At 45.8% G+C, this 18,868-nt stretch overlaps 1 pseudogene across 1 annotated transcript; it reads left to right on the top strand.

The window, feature by feature from the left end:
- The first annotated feature begins 15,055 nt into the window (after positions 1 to 15,055).
- On the top strand, positions 15,056 to 15,874 carry LOC311620845 (AP-3 complex subunit sigma-1-like; annotated as a pseudogene). The gene is made up of 2 exons: positions 15,056 to 15,366; positions 15,607 to 15,874. The product of its transcript is annotated as an AP-3 complex subunit sigma-1-like (transcript).
- Positions 15,875 to 18,868: the final 2,994 nt, after the last annotated feature.

The raw sequence follows: 18,868 nt of genomic DNA, 5'->3' as shown, positions 1-18,868 counted from the left end.
GTGTCTCCAGCACAGTAATTCTTCCGTTATAGACACAGCAGGTCCTCACAGCCAATTGGCCTGGAAGTCAATTCCTCCCAGTGATACCAACAACAATCAAGACTTAACTACAACAAGGCTGTACACACAGCCCACAAAGGGGTGAACCAAGAGTGTCCACCTCAGGTAACTGGGAGGCTGGGCCATTGGACCATTTAGGAAACCCGGCACACAAAGCCACCCTACTAACTCAGGGAAGCAGCGAAAATGAGGAGACAAGGAAACAGATCACAGACGAAAAAAATGGAGGAAAACAAACGACTGGGTATAGAGTTCAAAACCACAGTTATAAGGTTTTTCAAGAATTTCCTAGAAAAGGCCTATAAATTTAATGAGACCCTCAAGAATATGAAAAAGGAACAACCAGAAATTAAACATTCACTGACTAAAATAAAAAATATTATACAGAGACCCAACAGCAGACTACAGGAACACAAGAATCAAGCCAAAGATTTGAAATACAAGGAAGCAAAAAACACTCAACCAGAAAAGCAAAAAGGAAAAAGAATACAAAAAGTTGAAGATAGTGTAAGAAGCCTCTGGGACAACTTCAAACGTACCAACATCCGAATTGTAGGTGTGCCAGAAGAAGAGAGAGCAAGATACCTGGTGAAAGAAATAGACTTACAAGTCCAAGAAGCGCACAGAACCCCAAACAAAAGGAATCCAAAGAGGACCTAGTGCCTAGACTACCAGTCCATTCAGGGTTAGCTTCCTCCTAAAAGCATCTTAGTTCTTAGTTCTTAGAGCTGAGGTTTCTGCCTCCACCCTTTGGCCCACCTCTCAGCCTGGCGTGGAGGTGTCAGGGAGGTAGAGATATTATGAAGATTCCTGGGTTAGAGCTTTTACATTCAGGAGGTAGCCCTGGAGGTGAGAGGGTGGACTGTGAGTCTCTAGGTCTGGAAGTTCTAGGATTGGGGGTCAGGAGCAATCACTGGGAGGCAGAGGGAAGGTAGTTTCAGAGGAATTGTGAGAGAAAAGATCAGGTGGGAGAGAAAAGACCAGGACCCCACACCAGCTGGTCTCAGACCCACCCTTTGAGAACAAAGCAGACTTTAGGATCCTTCACGCCAGTCCTGCCAACAACACCTGTGCCTCCCTCACTCCAGCCCTGCCAACAACACCTGTGCTGAGAAACATGAACTCATTGGGGCTGTAAAAATACCTAGGGCAAGAGGGGACCCACAAAAGTAGATATAAAGAGAAGGACAGAGTCCAGGGCGGATGGGGAACTGGGCATAGGGGAGGGGTCACCAGAAGAGGAGGGGATCTCAGAAACCTTAAAGTAGGAAGACCACTTTTCAGGAAAGAGGTTATTCCCACCCACCTTCCTGATTCAAGTGCAGACCCACTACAGCCTGTGGAGGAGAGCAGTACCAGCAGGACCCAACTTCCTTCTTGTTCCCCTGCCTTAGTTCTCCTGCAGGCGAGCTCTGAGGGGCCCTTCCTCAACCTCCCCTTAGACCTCCAACCTCCCTAACATCCTTGTTCTGAAACATCAGGAAGGTCTCTCCATCCCTCCTCCCGCAGCTCACTCCCTTACCTCTGAGCTCCAGAGAGGCCCTGAGCATCCATAAGAGGCTGAGGAGCCCAAGTAGCTGCATGTGGTAAGGGCTGCGGGCAGAGCATGCACCAACTCTGGGAATAGCAGCAGGGAGAGAGGCAGCCACAGTGCACAGCAGCACCCAGTTTGAATTGGAAGTCTTGGTTATCTGTTCTGCTGAGTGTGTGGGCTGAGCATATAGTCTCTTCCTTCACATTTGCACTGCCCCACCTCTCTCTTCTCTCCATATTTGACTTCAAAATTGTGGGTAGGGACACAGAAAAGATAAGACAAGCCCAGGAAATGCCCGACAGGGAGAGCTGCTGGTGGCCCAACACCCTCCCTCCACCTCCACCTGGCTGGCCCACTCAGCCGTTCCTAGGACACTGTCTTTCTCCTCCCCTGCCCTCCACTAAGAATTAGCAAAACTGGATGGAGAAAACACTTGACAGAGACTTTGGACTCTGGACTGGGGGGCCGGCTCTCACAGCCTCTCCTTAGTTTCCATTCCAGCTGCAGAGGACAAAGGCGGAACCTCACTCCCCTTCATTCCCACTGCCACTCACCCTCCCTCTCCACATCCTGCTGTTAGCAGGACTCTAGAGCTATGACCCTACAGCCAAAGACATGGGAGCATCCAGAATCCAACTAGAAGTCACTTTACTATCTGAGGATTTGGGTGGGTCCCCCCCCAAAAAAGAAATACAGACCGCCAGCAGAAAAAGAAAAAAAAACTATTAGCAACTATCAGGAAGTTAGATTCCAATCATAGTTAGGAAAGGTGTGAAGAACCCTTACTCAGTTGGTGGGGAAGTAAGTGGGTTGTGCTGCTTTAAAAAGGCAATTTGCTGCATCTAATAAAATTTTAACTGCACACTACCAGTCCATCTCTGTGTTCAAGAAACACTTCAAGGAGGCATTGATGAGGATTTTTATTGCAATTCCAATAGAAAGTGGAAACAACCCAGATAACCCTCAGTGGGAAACTAAAATGACTGAGAACAGTCACACCATCAAGTCAAAAAGAATGCTACCATCATGGAAAGACTTTTGGATGTCTTGTTCAGTGAAACCAGTGCATCCATTTTGTTAAAATACACATATATTTTTCTATTAATACATACATACATACCCATCTGTGTGTGTATATGTGTGTAAATGCATTCAAAATTTGGAAAAGGCTCACCTACCTTAGTAATGGGTAAAGTTTGCTCAGAGAAGCATGAAGGAGCTAACTTTGGGAACAATAGGGAACTTAGGCTCTATCTGTACTGTAGCTTTTATTTTGACAAAGATTCTATCCTTGAACAAACTCTAGCCAGGATCCTCTAAAGCCTTCTTCTCAATTAACACTCAAGCTTTGCCTATAAAGACTTGGACAAACACTAGCATAGTTTCTAACAGCTCAAGGCGACATCCCTAGGGTAGCCCCAGCCCTAGAATAGCCCCAGCCCTCCTTAAAGTACCTGCCTAAGAAAACTCAAGGCTGTCACAATAACTAACTGTCCCAGCCAACACCTGACGATAGGGCCCAGGCTATGGAGAGAACAGGAGTCCGAGTTTGGTAAACATCACTTAGCAAACACAGGCGAGTTTCACCTGGACCAACGCCCACTTTCCCTTTTTAGTTTTTCACTTTCCCAACTCCACTGAGCCCCGGCTTGCCTACCTCTCTGTTCCCTCACCCTCCATTTAAAATGCCCAGTTACTTCTGTGTAAAGAGTTCAGTTCATGCTGGACTCTTTTCCCTCTTGAAATAGTCATTACTGATTCAAAATCTGTCCTTACCACTTTAACTATGTCTGACTTTATTTTCCTTTAACAACTTGGAGGCTATATTATGTGTTTGGGGACAATTTAAAAAATGATTTAGAGGAGGATTTTAAGAAGATGGTGGGGTAGGTCACACAAGGAATTCATCTCCCCACCTTGACAATTGCACTGGCAGAATCTGTCTGATATAATGGTTCTGGAATTCTAGAGTCTGTCAAAAGCTTGCAGCTTCCAGGGGAAGACCTGAACAGAATTAGTTAATTTTGGTCAGTTTCAGCTTTTAGCACAGTAGCAGCTACCCACTCTCAGCCACATGGCAGGCAGCTGTGCATGTGTTCCTGGAACAGCTTATGGGAGCTAGGGGAGGCCAAGAGGACCATGTATTCCAAATATCTTAGATCCGTATTCTAATCACTAACTGCTGTTTCTGATCTCAAAGGTGTAGGAAGAGGCAGACAGCCATTGTTGTTGCATCTCTTCCGCTTCTTGCAAGCCCCTCCCCCTTGCTGTGCCCTTTCCTCCCCCCTTTATTTTTTGCTTTCCCCCTTTTAGGAGTCAGAAATTAAAGACTAGGACATTCAAAAACAATTGCATTCATGGGAAAAATTAGAAAGTGACTGTGCAAGTCCAGGGAAAGGATTAGAAAATGCTTCGGAAGACTTGTTTAGACCTCATGCTGATCCATGAAACAGGGCAGCCTACAATAACAAATAAATAAAACACAATAAACAGCCTGGCCAGTGTGGCTCAGTGGTTGAGCATCGACCCATGAACCAGAAGATCACGGCTGGATTCCTGGTTAGGGCCCATGCCTGGGTTGCAGGCTTAATTCCCAGTAGGGAGCATGCAGGAGGCAGCCGATTGATGATCTCCCTCATCATTGATGTTTCCATCTCTCTCTCCCTTTCCCTACCTCTCTGAAATAAATAGAATTTTTTAAAAAATATAACAAGGTATCTAGATGAGGTGGAGCTCAGAGCTAGACAGCAATACCACAGATGCAACCCAAGGAGGGAGCTGACAGAGAACCAGGCCATTCTTGGGGATCCTCCATTTTGATTTGTTAACAGATTTTATCAGTTTGCAAAGCATTAAAATACTCGTTTTTGGAAAGTTTTGTTGTTTTTCAGGAGTTTCTGTGAGACTAGGGCTCTGTGGTCAAGCACTTGGGCTGACTGAGATGTAAACAAAGCACTAAATTTGAGCTACTGTGTTGAGGACACAGACATGAATGGACCCCTGTTGTAAGGGACACCAGGCTCCTGGGAAGATGGATCCTGATCCAACTTCAGGCTCCCTGATTCCTTCCCACCCATCCTTTCAACTTTATTTCCCTCTGCTTCTCAAACTTCCTTCTGCTCCAACCAGCAAGCATCTAAGGCTTTCGTACTTCTTGACCTTTGCCTGAGCTATTTCCTACGCCAGGAATGCCCTCTGATATCCCTTTCTCTTTCTGTCTATGAAACTCCTACCCATCATTTATTGTTTTTCTCCTTTATCTCCTCCCACCAGGAAGCCATGTATGATCAGGAAGTGACCTTGCCCACTCCTGAAATTTAATGGCGCTTACTACCAATAGCTCTCCCATGGCTCTTAATTATCATTTAGTGGGAGGGATTACAGTTACTTGAATGCCTGCTTATAAGGGGGAGAGAAAGGTTATATCTTTGCATTCTCAGCTAGGTCAGTTTCCAGGGGAACCCTCATCTAGTTTAGGAAGGAGATGGTCAAGAAGACTGCTGGGCCTAGCTGATTTGACTCAGTGAATAAGAGTGTCAGCCTGAGGACTGAAGAGTCCCAGGTTCGATTCTGGTCAAGGGCATGTGCCTCAGTTGCAGGCTCCTCCCCGGGCCCAAGCTCTGGTGAGGGTGTGTACAGGAGGCAACCAATCGAAATGTTTCTCCCACATCTCAGATCAATATTTCTCTCTGTCTTTCCCTCTCTGTCTTCCACTCTGTCTAAAACTCAATGGAAAAATATCCTCGCATGGGGATTTTAAAAATAAGATAAGACTGCTGTAGTCTTCTTGCTGCTGTCCAAGAAAACCCCACCCACCCTCATGATGGAGTCCAGCCTTACTTTCCTCTAGGCTGTCCACATACAACTGCAGGAAGCCAACCATTGTCTTCACTGTCAGAGAAGTGTAAACAAGGATCCCAGAACGCTGGTGACCTTGAGCCCCTGGCAAAGGCCAGTGCTGTGCACCTATTGTTTAGTCCAGACAATGGGGGAGGGGGGGTCAAGCAATTTCCTGACCAAATATACTCAGAGTAAATCTTTCTAATATTTACTGACCTTTAGGGTAGTCTGTTACAATTACTTGCCTAAAGGCTAGATGTGTATTCAAAATTGAATAAAAGGTTGGTGAGGCCTGGGCACCAGTGGAAGTCCTTTCTCTTGCATTGGGCTTGCCCTCCTGGCCCCCAATATTTCCAAATTATTATTTCTTGTCTCGTCTCTTTCATTTGCGTGCAGCCCCTTCTCCAGATCCTGAACCCTGAACTGTTACAAAAACCAAAGAAGAACAATACTTAGAGAGATGGAGTTACATTTATTACGCGCTGGCCCAGAGGAAAATGTATCTCAAATTCTGGGCCCCAATATGCAGGAATTCTCCCTATTTATATAATCCTACCCTCTTTGTCTCCCAAATATGGAGTGTTTCCAGCCCCATTTTGCAAGTTCTTAAAGAGCCAGTGTGTACTGAGGTCTTGAGACCTCAACCAGAGGCCTGGCCTGGCACCAGCACTGATGACCTTGTCTGGGGAAGGTTAAATCCACAGAAGCCAAATAACAGTGTTAAAATTTCAAGCAGCAGTTTTCATACAAGATGGATGTTTCAGAACCACGTGGGATGTGGGTATTTACATACACCAAGACCCAGATGTGGCTCCAAAAATAAACATTTTATCTGTTTGCGAAGCATTAAAGCATTAAAATAAATGGTCCCCACCAAAGTTTGAGAGGGACAAAAGGGCTCCTGGTGAGGGGACATGGGCAGAGGTGGGAAGACTGGAGGCTAAAGATGTTGAGGTTAGCCCAATCATTAGTTACATCCACCATTGGGCCTCTTCATAGCACCTTACTCCACAGGCGAGGTAACATTACAGAGGGGTTCACGGAGAACAGTGAGGGCCATGGGGCTTTCTCCCAGGTCTCATCATTGTCACTGGGGAAACTGTGAATCCAGGGAAGCACAGTCTGGGACCACCCTTGAAATGTCAAGGACTATGGAGAGAGTCAGGGGTGGTTGGGAATGTTAGGCCAGTATCCTCACCACCCTCTCCGCTGTCATGATCTAAATTGTGGATGCAGTTGAAGGTGTGAGGGGGTGGGAGTCGACATGCTGACCAGAGTTGTCTCTGAAGGCCTGGTTGGTGGGATTGGGCAATATTGTTTTGCATGATGACAGATGAGTAACTGTGTGTGAGGCAAGTGGAAACCAGTGATAGTGATGTTGGTATGTCAGTCAGGAGATATTATGTTATGCTGAGATAATCAACAATCTTAAAGCTCAGTGGCTTATAATAGCAAAGGATTATTTCTCACTTATAGTACTTGCTCATTTCAACATCTGTGCTGTCCTCTATTTCATCTTTATTTGAGTACTCAGGTTGATGAAGCAGCCTCTATGTGGGACATTATCAGTTTCATGATAGCAGGAAATGATAGTTGGCAAAACCTCAAGCTGGCTGTTTAAGCTGCTTTCCAGAGATAACGTGCGTCCCTCCCATCCATGTTTTGCTATCCAAAGCAAGTCACATGGTTGCACCTGAGTTTGACAAGAAGGGATATAAAACACGTCAAAGAGAGGCACCGCAGGTCTGATGCCAAGCTTAATATCAGTGGGGAGAGAAGGTATAATCTACTGGAGAGAAGGAAAGTAAACATGTTAAGCAATAACAAAACCTACCACAGCTGGGATCCTGGCAGTGGTTATGGTTTATGCTAATCAAAATCCATCAATGTGAAGCCAGTGTGGCTCAATGGTTGAGCATTAATCTATGAACCAGGAGATCACAGTTCGATTTCCGGTCAGGGCACATGCCTGAGTTGTGGGCTTTAATCCCCATTAGGGAGCATACAAGAGGCAGCTGATCAATGATTCTCTTTCATCTTTGACTATAGGCTTGGTGCATGAAATTCATGAACTCGGGGGCAGGAGGGTGCCCTCAGCCGAGCCTGCACCCTTGCAGTCCAAGAGCCCTCAGGGGTTGTTCTAAAGGCTTAAGCCCACTCCCCGGGAGGAGCAGGCCTAAGCCGGCAGTCGGACATTCTTAACCCTGCCACAGAGGTGGGAGAGACTCCCGCCACTGCCGTTGTGCTTGCCAGCCCACCAGTTGTGAGCCCAGTTCAGGGCTTCTGGCTAAGTGGCGTCCCCCCTGTGGGAGCACACCGACCACCAGGGGTCTGCCTCTGGTGGTAAGTGCATGTCATAGCAACCGGTTGTTCTGCAGTTCAATAGATTTGCATGTTAGCCTTTTATTACATAGAACGTTTCTCTCTCTCTCTCCCCCTCTTCCTTTCTCTCTGAAATCAATAAAAATATATTTAAGGAAAAAAAATCCATCAATGACATCAGCAGATAGAATAAAACCCCTGATGGGTCTTTATGTGTTCGTTAAATAAAGCTAATGGAGATGGTCCCTCTGGTGATAGAATTAGGAGAACCAGATGGCATGCTGGTGGGCTCATCCCCAACTCCAGTAATCAGAGATGCTGGAGAACTGCCCACCTTTATACTGGACACTGCAGCTATGTTAGAAAAAGGAAGGAAGAAGGGTCCCAGAACTGGGGAGATTTGACAAAGTGCTCATAGAAGTATTGGAAGTGATTACTAACAATGGGAAGGAGGTACCTTCAATATTGGGTACCTCCTATATCAATATATGGAGTAACATGAGAAGCAAGAGATGGTAACAACTAGTGTTATTTCTGGACATTTTGTATAAAAAAATAAGACAGTAATGGAGAGAATTTTGGTATTGGTAGGAGATGGTGGAACATGATCATATCTAAAAATCAAGAAATAGGGTAATAATGAGGATAAGAATTGGCTCACAGCAGAATATATACAGTACAACTCCATTTATATGACTTTTAAAGGCTAATCCAATCAATATTTTTAATTAATATTCCACAGGTGTATAATACCATAAAGAAAATCAAAATACTTATTTTTTTTAAATGTAAGATTTTTTTAAAATATATTTTATTGATTTTTTACAGAGAGGAAGGGAGAGGAATAGAGCTAGAAACATTGATGAGAGTCATCAATCAGCTGCCTCCTGCACGCCCCCTACTGGGGATGTGCCCGCAACCAATATACATGCCCTTGACCGGAATCGAACCCGGGACCCTTCAGTCTGCAGGCTGACCCTCTATCCACTGAGTCAAACCGGATTCGGCTCAAAATACTTATTGATACAAACTTCAGGATAGCAATTATTCCAAAAGAAGGAGCTATATGCAATTGGTTAGAAGAAACTAGGGAGTCTCTAAGTATATGATGCTCAATTTCCTAAGCTGGGTAGTGGATATATGGATGTTCTTTATTATTCTTTTTTTTTAAATATATATTTTTTATTGATTTTTTACAGAGAGGAAGAGAGACAGAGAGTTAGAAACATCGATGAGAGAGAGTCATCGATCAGCTGCCTCTTGCATGCCCCCCACTGGGGATGTGCCCGCAACTAAGGTACATGCCCTTGACCAGAATCAAACCTGGGACCCTTCAGTCCGCAGGCCAACGCTCTATCCACTGAGCCAAACCGGTTTCGGCTCTTTATTATTCTTTAATCATGTGTGTGTTTTCTATACTTTTTATGAATAATGTATTTCTCAAAAAATAATTTAAGGGAATCAACAGTAACATACAATCTAAATAATCAAATAAGCTATTTTTTAAAAGATTTTTTTACTGATTTTTAGAAAGAGAGAGGAAGGGAGAGGGAGAGAAACAGTCATGTGAGAGTAAAGCATCCAACAGCTGCCTCCCGCATACCCACATTTTCTTTATCCATTCAACCAAACACAGGTTGTTTTCATGTCTTGGCTATTGTAAGTAATGCTGTAATAAGCATGAGGGTGCAGGCATCTTTTCAAGTTAGTGTTTTTGTTTCCTTTGATAAATACCCAAACGTGGAATTGCTGGATCATATGATAGTTCTGCTTAATTTTTTTAGGACCCTCCATACTGCTTTCCATAGTGGCTGCACCATTTGCATTCCCACCAACAGTGCATAAGGATTCCCTTTACTCCATATCCTCACCAACACTTGTTATCGCTTGCATTTTTTATAACAGCCATTCTAATAGGTATTGATATCTCATTGCAATTTTGATTTGCATTTCCCTAATGATTAGTGATATTAGCACCTTTTAATGTACCTGTTTGCCATCTGTATGTCTACAGTATGTATATGATATAGAAATGTCAGGGATAAAATATTAATCAACTTTTGAAAAGTCTGTTTCCATGTGAAGTTTTTTTTTCCATAAATTGATCTGTTTTCTCCTTTGTTTTATGCATTCATAGTACTCCTAGGAACAATCAAGTGCTTAGCTCACACTAAGTGACAGCCAGTTTTGTTTTTAACTTTCTTTATATATTTTTAATTGATTTTTTATAGAGAGGAAGAGAGAGGGATAGAGAGTTAGAAACATCGATGAGAGGGAAACATTGATCAGCTGCCTCCTGCACATCCCGCAACTAAGGCACATGCCCTTGACCAGAATCAAACCCAGGACCTTCAGTCCACAGGCCAACGCTCTATCCACTGAGCCAAACCAGTTTTCAGCTTGCTTTTAACTTTCTTATTGGCATTTTCATTTTATCACCACTACTTTAATACCGTTTTTATAAATTCATCATAGGCTTTATGATTAATCCAAAAACTATAGCTTGAGAAAGAAAAATTGGAAGAGGAAATGAGAGAGCTTGCCTGTTTCAGAATTATGGGGGTTCCAGAAGAAGAGAGAGAGCAAGATACTGAAAACCTATTTGAAGAAATAATGACAGAAAACTTCCCCCACCTGGTGAAAGAAATAGACTTATAAGTTCAGGAAGTGCAGAGAACCCCAAACAAAAGGAATCCAAAGAGGACCACACCAAGACACATCATAAAATGTCTAGAGCAAAAGACAAAGAGAGAATATTAAAAGCAGCAAGAGAAAAACAACTAATTACCTACAAGGGAGCACCCTTACGATTGTCAGCTGATTTCTCAACAGAAACTATGCAAGCCAGACAGGAGTGGCAAGAAATATTCAAAGTAATGAATAGCAAGAACCTACAACCAAGATTATTCTACCCAGCAAAGCTATCATTTAGAATTGAAGGTCAGACAAAGAGCTTCACAGATAAGAACAAGCTAAACGAGTTCATCACCACCAAACTAGTATTATATGAAATGCTGAAAGGTATTCTTTAAGAAGAGGAAGAAGAAGAAAAAAGTAAAGATAAAAATTATGAACAACAAATACATATATATCAACAAGTGAATCTAAAACTCAAGTGAATTAAAAATCTAAGGAACAGAATAAACTGGTGAATATAATAGAATCAGGGGCATACAAAGGGAGTGGCCTGACAATTCTCAAGGGGAAAGTGGCGTGGGGTGTGGGAAGAGACTGGAAAAAATCGTATACCTATGGATGAGGACAGTGGGTAGGGTAAAGGCAGAGGGTGGGGTGGGAACCGGATAGAGGGAAGCTATGGGGGCGGGGGGGGGGGGGGGGAAGAGGAACAATTATAATAATCTGAACAATAAAGATTTATTTAAAAAAAGATTGGTAGATTTTTTTTTCATAGTATTGTATCAATCAATGTTCATTTCCTAGTTTTTAAAAAAATATATTTTTATTTTATTGATTTTTTTTACAGAGAAGAAGGGAGAGGGTTAGAGAATTAGAAACATCGATGAGAGAGAAATATTGATCAGCTGCCTCCTGCACACACCCTACTGGGGATGTGCCTGCAACCAAGGTACATGCCCTTTACAAGAATCGAACCTGGGACCCTTCAGTCCGCAGGTGGACTCTCCAGTTAGGGCTATTTCCTAGTTTTGATCATTGTATCATGATGATGTTAGATGGTAATATATCATGATGATGTTAGATGGTAATATTCAGAAAAGCTGAGTGCAGGATATACACCTCACTATTTAAATTCCTTCCACTGTCCTTGAACCTCAGGGTCCCTATGGATGTCAGGCCCTCCTGCCCTCCTTCCCACTTTCCCGCCAAGAGTCCTCCAGCCTACAAAGAAGGAACTAGGGGAGATCTGATCTTTCCCCTTCAATCTCAATCCTTGAAAATCATGGAGCCCCAGAAAAGGGGGTGGTCTGGGTGGAGTAAAAAGGCTTCAGAAGCAGCCGCTGAGATGGGGGATAGTAAGGGAAGGTCAGAAAGATGGGTCTGGAGGCTAAGGGACCACTGTGGTGGCCTGTGGTTTCAGAATGGGCTGGGAAGACTCAGTGGGTGCTAACTTCCTCTCACCATGGTGGAGGCTGGGCATCTCCCACCCTCAGGCCCTGGCCTGGCTGAAAAGGGCTCCATCCTGCTGTCAGAAGTGCCATCCGAGTATGGTAGTGAGCTGAGACTTGAGGTCCCAGGTGGAGACGAGGAAAGTTCCCTGAAAACTGCAGAAACCATTACCTGCCTTTCCTCTCCCTCAGAGTTGGGTATCGTTCACTTGCCTTCCCCGTTCAGAATGCTGGAGCAATACCCAGGTACCTATAACCCAGACCTATTTTCAGGTCCAAGATGGCTGGAAGGTCTGACAGACCAGATCCTTGACTGAGGCCTGAGAGAGACAGAGAGAAAGGGAAGGAGAAAATAGGGGGGAAAGGGAGAGTGGGAATCAGGTAAGAAGCTATCCCAGGAAGCTCATGTAGGTACCTGCCCCACCCCTTTTCTTTTCTTGGACTCTAGGAGTTCACTTTCTGGAAGTCAGAGAAAAGGTGAGTGGCTCTGAGGCACACCAACCCCAGAACTAATCAGAATTCTCATCCAAAGTCCAGGGCCTCCACTAGATAGCTAGTAAAAGTAAGCAAATACTTAACCTCTCTGAATGTCAGTTTCAATTTCCTGATGGTTCAATTGTAAGGATAATAGGGTGTGCCTCCTTGGAATGTTGTAATCAGGAATTATATTGTATGTGGGGTTTTTTTGTGTTTTTTTTTTTTTAGCAAAGTGTTCAGGCCTGTGCCTGGCAAACAAAACCCCAGGAAGCACAAACATGAAAGTAACACTGAGTCTGAGCTACTCACCAACCCCCTCTAGTGTTTCTGATGTTGTAGACATTGATCTGGGGCTCCTGCTGTCCACAGGACTATTGGCCATGGGGCCAACCTTGCAGTAAGCTTGCACTGTCCCCAGTCAAGGTGGGGATATCCCAGGCAAGCTCTCCCCAACTCTACACCCCTCTGTGTGTGATGCTTGGTCTCCTTGGGATGAAAGCCAGATTTACCCAAGGAACCTCTACTTTGCTGCTTGCTTTAGCCTCTGGCACCATTATAGTTATGGACAGATATCAACCTGAGAAAGGTACCAATGTGTGTAATCCATCTGGAGCACTGGATATGGAACCCACTCTACCCTACCCCCAGCTAGAAAGAAGCAAAAATAAGCAGAAGGATGCCCAATGAACTGCATTGGAAAAGACTGTAAACTAGCTAAATAGTTAACAGAATTGTGAAAGTAAAATTAGACTATCCGGAGATTTGTGTAAAATGCTCAAAACAAGCAAAAGAGCAAAAAGGTATAAACAGGATGGATGGATGGATGGATGGATCCAAGAAAGAATCATGTGAAATTACATAACTTGGGTTAAGTATGAATTTTATGCCAATCTTCAGAAGAGGTCACAAGAAGACGTGGAGAGAGGGGAGAAAAGTCCCTTGGCTGGCTCGGGCTCCCAACTCTGCAGGTCAACAGCCCCATTTAATAAGGGTTGGGACAGTGGCCTCAGACAATGGCTGCCCCCAGTATCTACTCTCTCTTCTTCCTTAGTATTAGGACAGTAAAATTTTAGAGGAGTACACCGTCATCCAGGAAGTGTACAAAAACTACACCTCTGAACCTCCTGCATAGCCAATTACAACCTTAGAACTAGGTTCTGTCCGGTGAGATATAACTGAAGGGTTGTGTGTATGGTTTCCAAATATGTCTTTAAAGGGAGGAGCAAGGCCCTTCTTCAGCCCTTCCTTCTTCCTGCTGGCTGGAATCCAGATGTTACAGCTGATGCTCTAATAGGGGTGTCGAACTCAATCAGAGAAGGGGCCAAAATCTAAAATCCAGCCTAAATCACGGGCCGAATGGTTTACTGAACAGTCATAAACTGACAATGTCATAAACTGACAGCGGAGTGCAGTGATGACAGCGCGGTGCGGGCCACATTGCAAGGCCTGGCGGGCTGGATTTGGCCCGCGGGCCTTGTGTTTGACACATGTGCTCTAGCAACTACATTACACGATTAAGTTGAAGCTACGTGATGGGTAGGCAACAAAATTCTCTGTAAAGGAGCCTGGTCCCTGGCCTCCAGGACATCCTATCAATCTTACATGGCCTACTTCTAGGTTTCTTTTATGTAAGAAAAAAATATATTCCATTATATTTCATTCAAGCCATTATTGTTTGGGTTTCTGTATCACATAGCTGAACTGAATCCTAACCAATGAACAGAGGAGATGAGAATCCTTTTTGTTAGCAGAGGTGGGGCAAGGACTAATAAATATGTACACATGTACTACCTTAATAAAAAAAAATGGAAAAATAAATAAATAAAATAGAAGAAGAAAAAAAGTAGGGATTCCCTGTGTTGTCAAAAGTGAGCGACAGACATGCAAGGGAAGTAGGAGTGTTCCCTGAATTGGTAGAACTGGTGGTAGAATCAATATTAATTCTGGGATAAATAGCATGGTAAACGAAGAAGTGGAAAAATCAAGGATATCCCTGCAGTGACGGCTGTGGAGGGTAGGATCACAGAGGATGCTGGGGAGGTTACTATGTTGAACTACATAGGGAAAGGTATCATGGCTAGACAGGTGAGGGTCCTGCGTTGATTAGGGTTGGGGAGAGGCTCAAGGTAAAAAGAGGAATTATTCCTGGAAGTTCTATCCATTTTCAAGAACAAGCTCAAATCCTTGTCCATCTCTCTTCATGACCAGAGTTGTCCCTATTAGTTCTTGTACTCACTGACTGTCCACAGCACTTCCTGCTGACCCACACAGTCTGTCAATCCTCAGGAGGTTAGTCTGGACTGATTGTAGGGATACCTAATCCAGCATTTCTCCTCATGTGGTCCTCACAGCATCCTCATGGAACTGTCCTGATGAGCTGCTAAAAAATGCACACTTAAGGACTCCACCCAACACCGAACGGATCAGTCCCTCTACATGGCCCCCATGATTCCGACATACACTCAAGTCCAATGCACCATTTTACACATGGTGAAGCTGAGGCCCAGACAAGTAGTGACTTCCCAGAGGTCTCACTGAGAACAAGAGAATCCAGGAATCAGGACCTCCAGTGTACTCCAAAGCCCTGACACCTGCACCCTTTATCTGGCTCTCTTGGGTGGTCCCCTGAAATTTAAAAACCCTCTGAGGGGAAGGATCACAGTGAGATCCTGAGGCGAAGCTGATAGCCCACCCCAGCCCTGGCCCTCAGCGCTTACCTGGCCCACCCAGCTCAGCCATGATCAAAGCAATCCTCATCTTCAACAGCCACATAAAGCCACAGCTCTCCAAATTCTACCAGCCTTGCAGAGAAGATAGCCAAGCAGCAAATCATCAGGAAGACATTCCATTTGGTATCTAAGAGAGATGAAAAAGTTTGCAATTTTCTGGAAGTATAATTAGTAATTGGAGGAGCTGACAACAAACTGATTTACAGACATTTATGCAATGTTATATTTTGTCTTCTGTGTGGATTTTTCAGACAGTGAACTTGGCATTGAAGATATAATTCAAGTATTTGTGGAAACACTGGACAAGTGTTTTGAAAATGTCTGTAGCCAAAACTGGTTTGGCTCAGTGGATAGAGCGTCAGCCTGTGGACTGAAAGGTCCCAGGTTGGATTCCGGTCAAGGGCATGTACCTTGGTCTCGGGCACATCCCCAGTGGGGGGTATGCAGGAGGCAGCTGATCGATGTTTCTTTCTCATTGATGTTTCTAACTCTCTATCCCTCTCTCTTTCTCTCTGTAAAAAATCAATAAAAATATATTAAAAAATAAATTTAAAAAAATGTCTGTGAACTGAATTCCATTTTCCATGTAAGCAAGGCTCACAACATTCTTACAGAGACAGTGATGAGAGAATGGTATTAGAGACCAACATGAATGAGATTGTTACATAAATTAATGCAAAAAAATTAACTGGAGAAATCTGAGGCTGGCTTAAAGGGAGTTCCAGCGCATACTATAACAGCTGTGAAAAATATGAATCTTCCTGAGACTCCAAGAAATATTTGGTGACATCAGTATAAAAGTGCCAAACCTGTCCTCTTTTAAATAAAAGATTTGAAAGTCCACTTCCAGGTAAAATCCAGGGGAGAAAGTCGTAAGTTTACCATGTAGTTGTTTATTAAAAACTAGAGACCCAGCACACGTAATTAGTGCATAGGTAGGATCTCTAGGCCTGGCCTGCAACTAGGGCTGATCCCGGCTGCCAGCTGCCACCAGCCAACCACTCTTTGTGAGGGTGTGATTGGGGCCCTGCTTACTCACACCCACTTTGGCCTGGTGCCTCCACTCACTCCTGGTTCTCTGTTCCCCATCAGGCAACTGGAGCCTGCCAGGAGGGACCACAGGGAGAGGGACAAAGAGGTTGGCCAGCAGGTCCTGTGGCTTGGGGGCAGCTACTGGATTGAGCGTCTGCCCCCTGGTGGTTAATGTGTGTCATAGCAATTGTCGTTTCACTGGTGGATTTGCATATTACACCTATATAGAGAGATAGAGGAGAGTCTTTTTTTTTTTTTTTTTAATATATTTTATTGATTTTTTTACAGAGAGGAAGGGAGAGAGATAGAGAGCTAGAAATGTCAATGAGAGAGAAACATAGACCAGCTGCCTCTTGCACACCCCCTACCGGGGATGTGCCCGCAACCAATGTACATGCCCTTGACCGGAATCGAACCTGGGACCTTTCAGTCCGCAGACCGATGCTCTACCACTGAGCCAAACCGGTTTCGGCAAGAGAGTCTTTTTTATTTAATGTTACCTTTTTAAAAATATATTTTATTGATTTTTTTACAGAGAGGTAGAGAGAGGGATTGAGAGCCAGAAACATCGATGAGAGAGAAACATCAGCTGCCTCCTGCACACCCCCACTGGGGATGTGCCCGCAACCAAGGTACATGCCCTTGACTGGAATCCAACCTGGGACCCCCCAATCTGCAGGCGGACGCTCTATCCACTGAGCAAAACCGGTTTCAGCTGATATCTACTTTAGCAATAATTTTTATAACCCTCTAACTCAACAAAATAAATAAACGTATATCTTATCACTGTTTAAAAAATAAATATACATTTAAAAAAAATGTTTCTAACTCTCTGAAATGGAAACACAATCTGCATGGTGTCCTCCATCCTCACAAAAATCCCAGGACAAACTGCAGGCAGAGGAGACACCATGGCCCATGGGCACATCTCCCAGAGCTGCTTGCAGCTGTAGAGCCCTGGCCTCCTGCAACACCTACCTCACAGGCACAGGGCTGCGTGCCCTGGAACCCCATGCAGTCTTGCAGATTCATCCGACTGAACATTCAACTGACCCCTCTTTTACCCAGAGTCTGGGAAGTACATGAGGGGCTCCAGGAGTAGGATACCGCCTCAGATTCCAACCCACCCACACCTCCACAGCCCCCATACCCTCTACTGGGCTTGCCTCCCCTTCTTCCCATCTCCCCAGGCCTGGAGAGTGGATACCGAAATAAATGGCTGCATCCTCTTCCTGCCCAGAGACTCCAGCATGTTTGGAAACTCCACTTCCCCTTCCCACTCCCGCTGGCTGACTTTCTATAGTGCCCACCTCTACCCCACCCCTGGAAGGAATAGTTCTGACTGGCTTCAGAAGGCTTCACAACCTGCTTTGCTCTTTCTTACCTCCCACAGATCCCTCACAGATATTGCCTCTCTGAAGCCATCCCTAAGTAGGCAGGAACTGCTCTTGTCCTTGCTCTCCACTCCAGCCCCCGCAAACACATCTGGACACCTTTTCTGACTAAATCCAGTTACCATCACCCACATAAATATAGGACCTGTCTCGCCGGGAGATTGCAGCCCACCATGTGTGTCCTGTCCTTGATTCCAATGGCAGGTCCAGGCTATATTCAACACTGACCTCTCTGAAGCAGTCTCTGCTGGGCGGGCTCCTAGGACATGCCCTGTCCTTTCATCTTCTAAATTATCTAAGGTCCACTAGTTCCTGATAACCCTGGGCTAGAAGCGGTCCCTCCCTGCCTCCCCTATCTTCGTGGTATAGGCCTAGGGACTTCTGATTATAAAAGTCGGGTGAGGCGCTTGTGTGGCACAGCCCTTTTTGGAGAATGACAGGGAGGCAAGCCCTCATCACTGTCAGGACCTTTTCAGGTCAAAAACCTCCACAGCCTTGGGCCTGGAGCATGCCTCTGCTCGTTCATTAACAGTTGACTGTTATCATTCTAATAGTTCATAATTACCACGCTGGGAAACCTGCCTCACATCCTTTTCTCCTGTAGCTACACCAACTGTCCATTTTTCTTATCCCCACCCACAGCCCTAATGACAGGGGACATGGTCTAACCACTAGAGAGCCCTCAACCAGGACGCTGAAGGCCGACTACAGGGAACCTCGGCGTCCTTGCAAGGGGTTCGGGGGTGACTGAAGAAAGGGGTTCAGAAAGCCAGGCGCGGTGGGAAGATAGGATGAGGGGTTCATCTCCGCATCCCACCCCAGTCTCCGAGGCCCGAGCGGCTGTCTTCCGCGCCACCTGGCGGCCGCCGCCTTGAAGCGGAGAACAGACTGGACTCCCCGAGGATCCCGGGCTTGCGGAAACCGGTCCCCTCGGGACCGCGCAGCCCGGGGAAAAGCACGTCTCTGGATTCGGGTGGGTCCCACGACACTCGCGAGACCCCGGCCCGGTGCATCCGGCCCCTCCCCGGGGCAGACGCAGGGCCCGGACGCGGGGCCCGGACGCTGCGGGGCTCCCGGCAGTATAATGAGCATGCGCGCGCGCCCGCCGCTCCACGAGGGCCCCGCACCGCCGCGCGCGCGCACGCTCTCCGGGACGCTCGCCGCGCCAGCCCGTTCCCGAGAGCTGGCCACCCCGAGGGAACAGGGCAGCCTCGCGCGACGCAGTCACGCGGGCGCCGCCTCACACGTTTCCGCCCTCACCTGGAGCGTGAGACGCCGCCGCCGGGCCGCACTTTCCCACGGGCGACCCCCCAGAGGGCGGGGCGGGGCGGGGCGGCGGCTCCGGCGCTCACAGAACAGCCGGGGGGCGCCCGGCCTGGCCGCTCCCACCTGCGG

Source organism: Pipistrellus hanaki (genome assembly GCF_964339955.1).
Source record: "Pipistrellus hanaki genome assembly, chromosome: 4".
NCBI classification, from domain to species: domain Eukaryota; kingdom Metazoa; phylum Chordata; class Mammalia; order Chiroptera; family Vespertilionidae; genus Pipistrellus; species Pipistrellus hanaki.
This window is presented reverse-complemented; position numbering and strand designations above follow the sequence as displayed.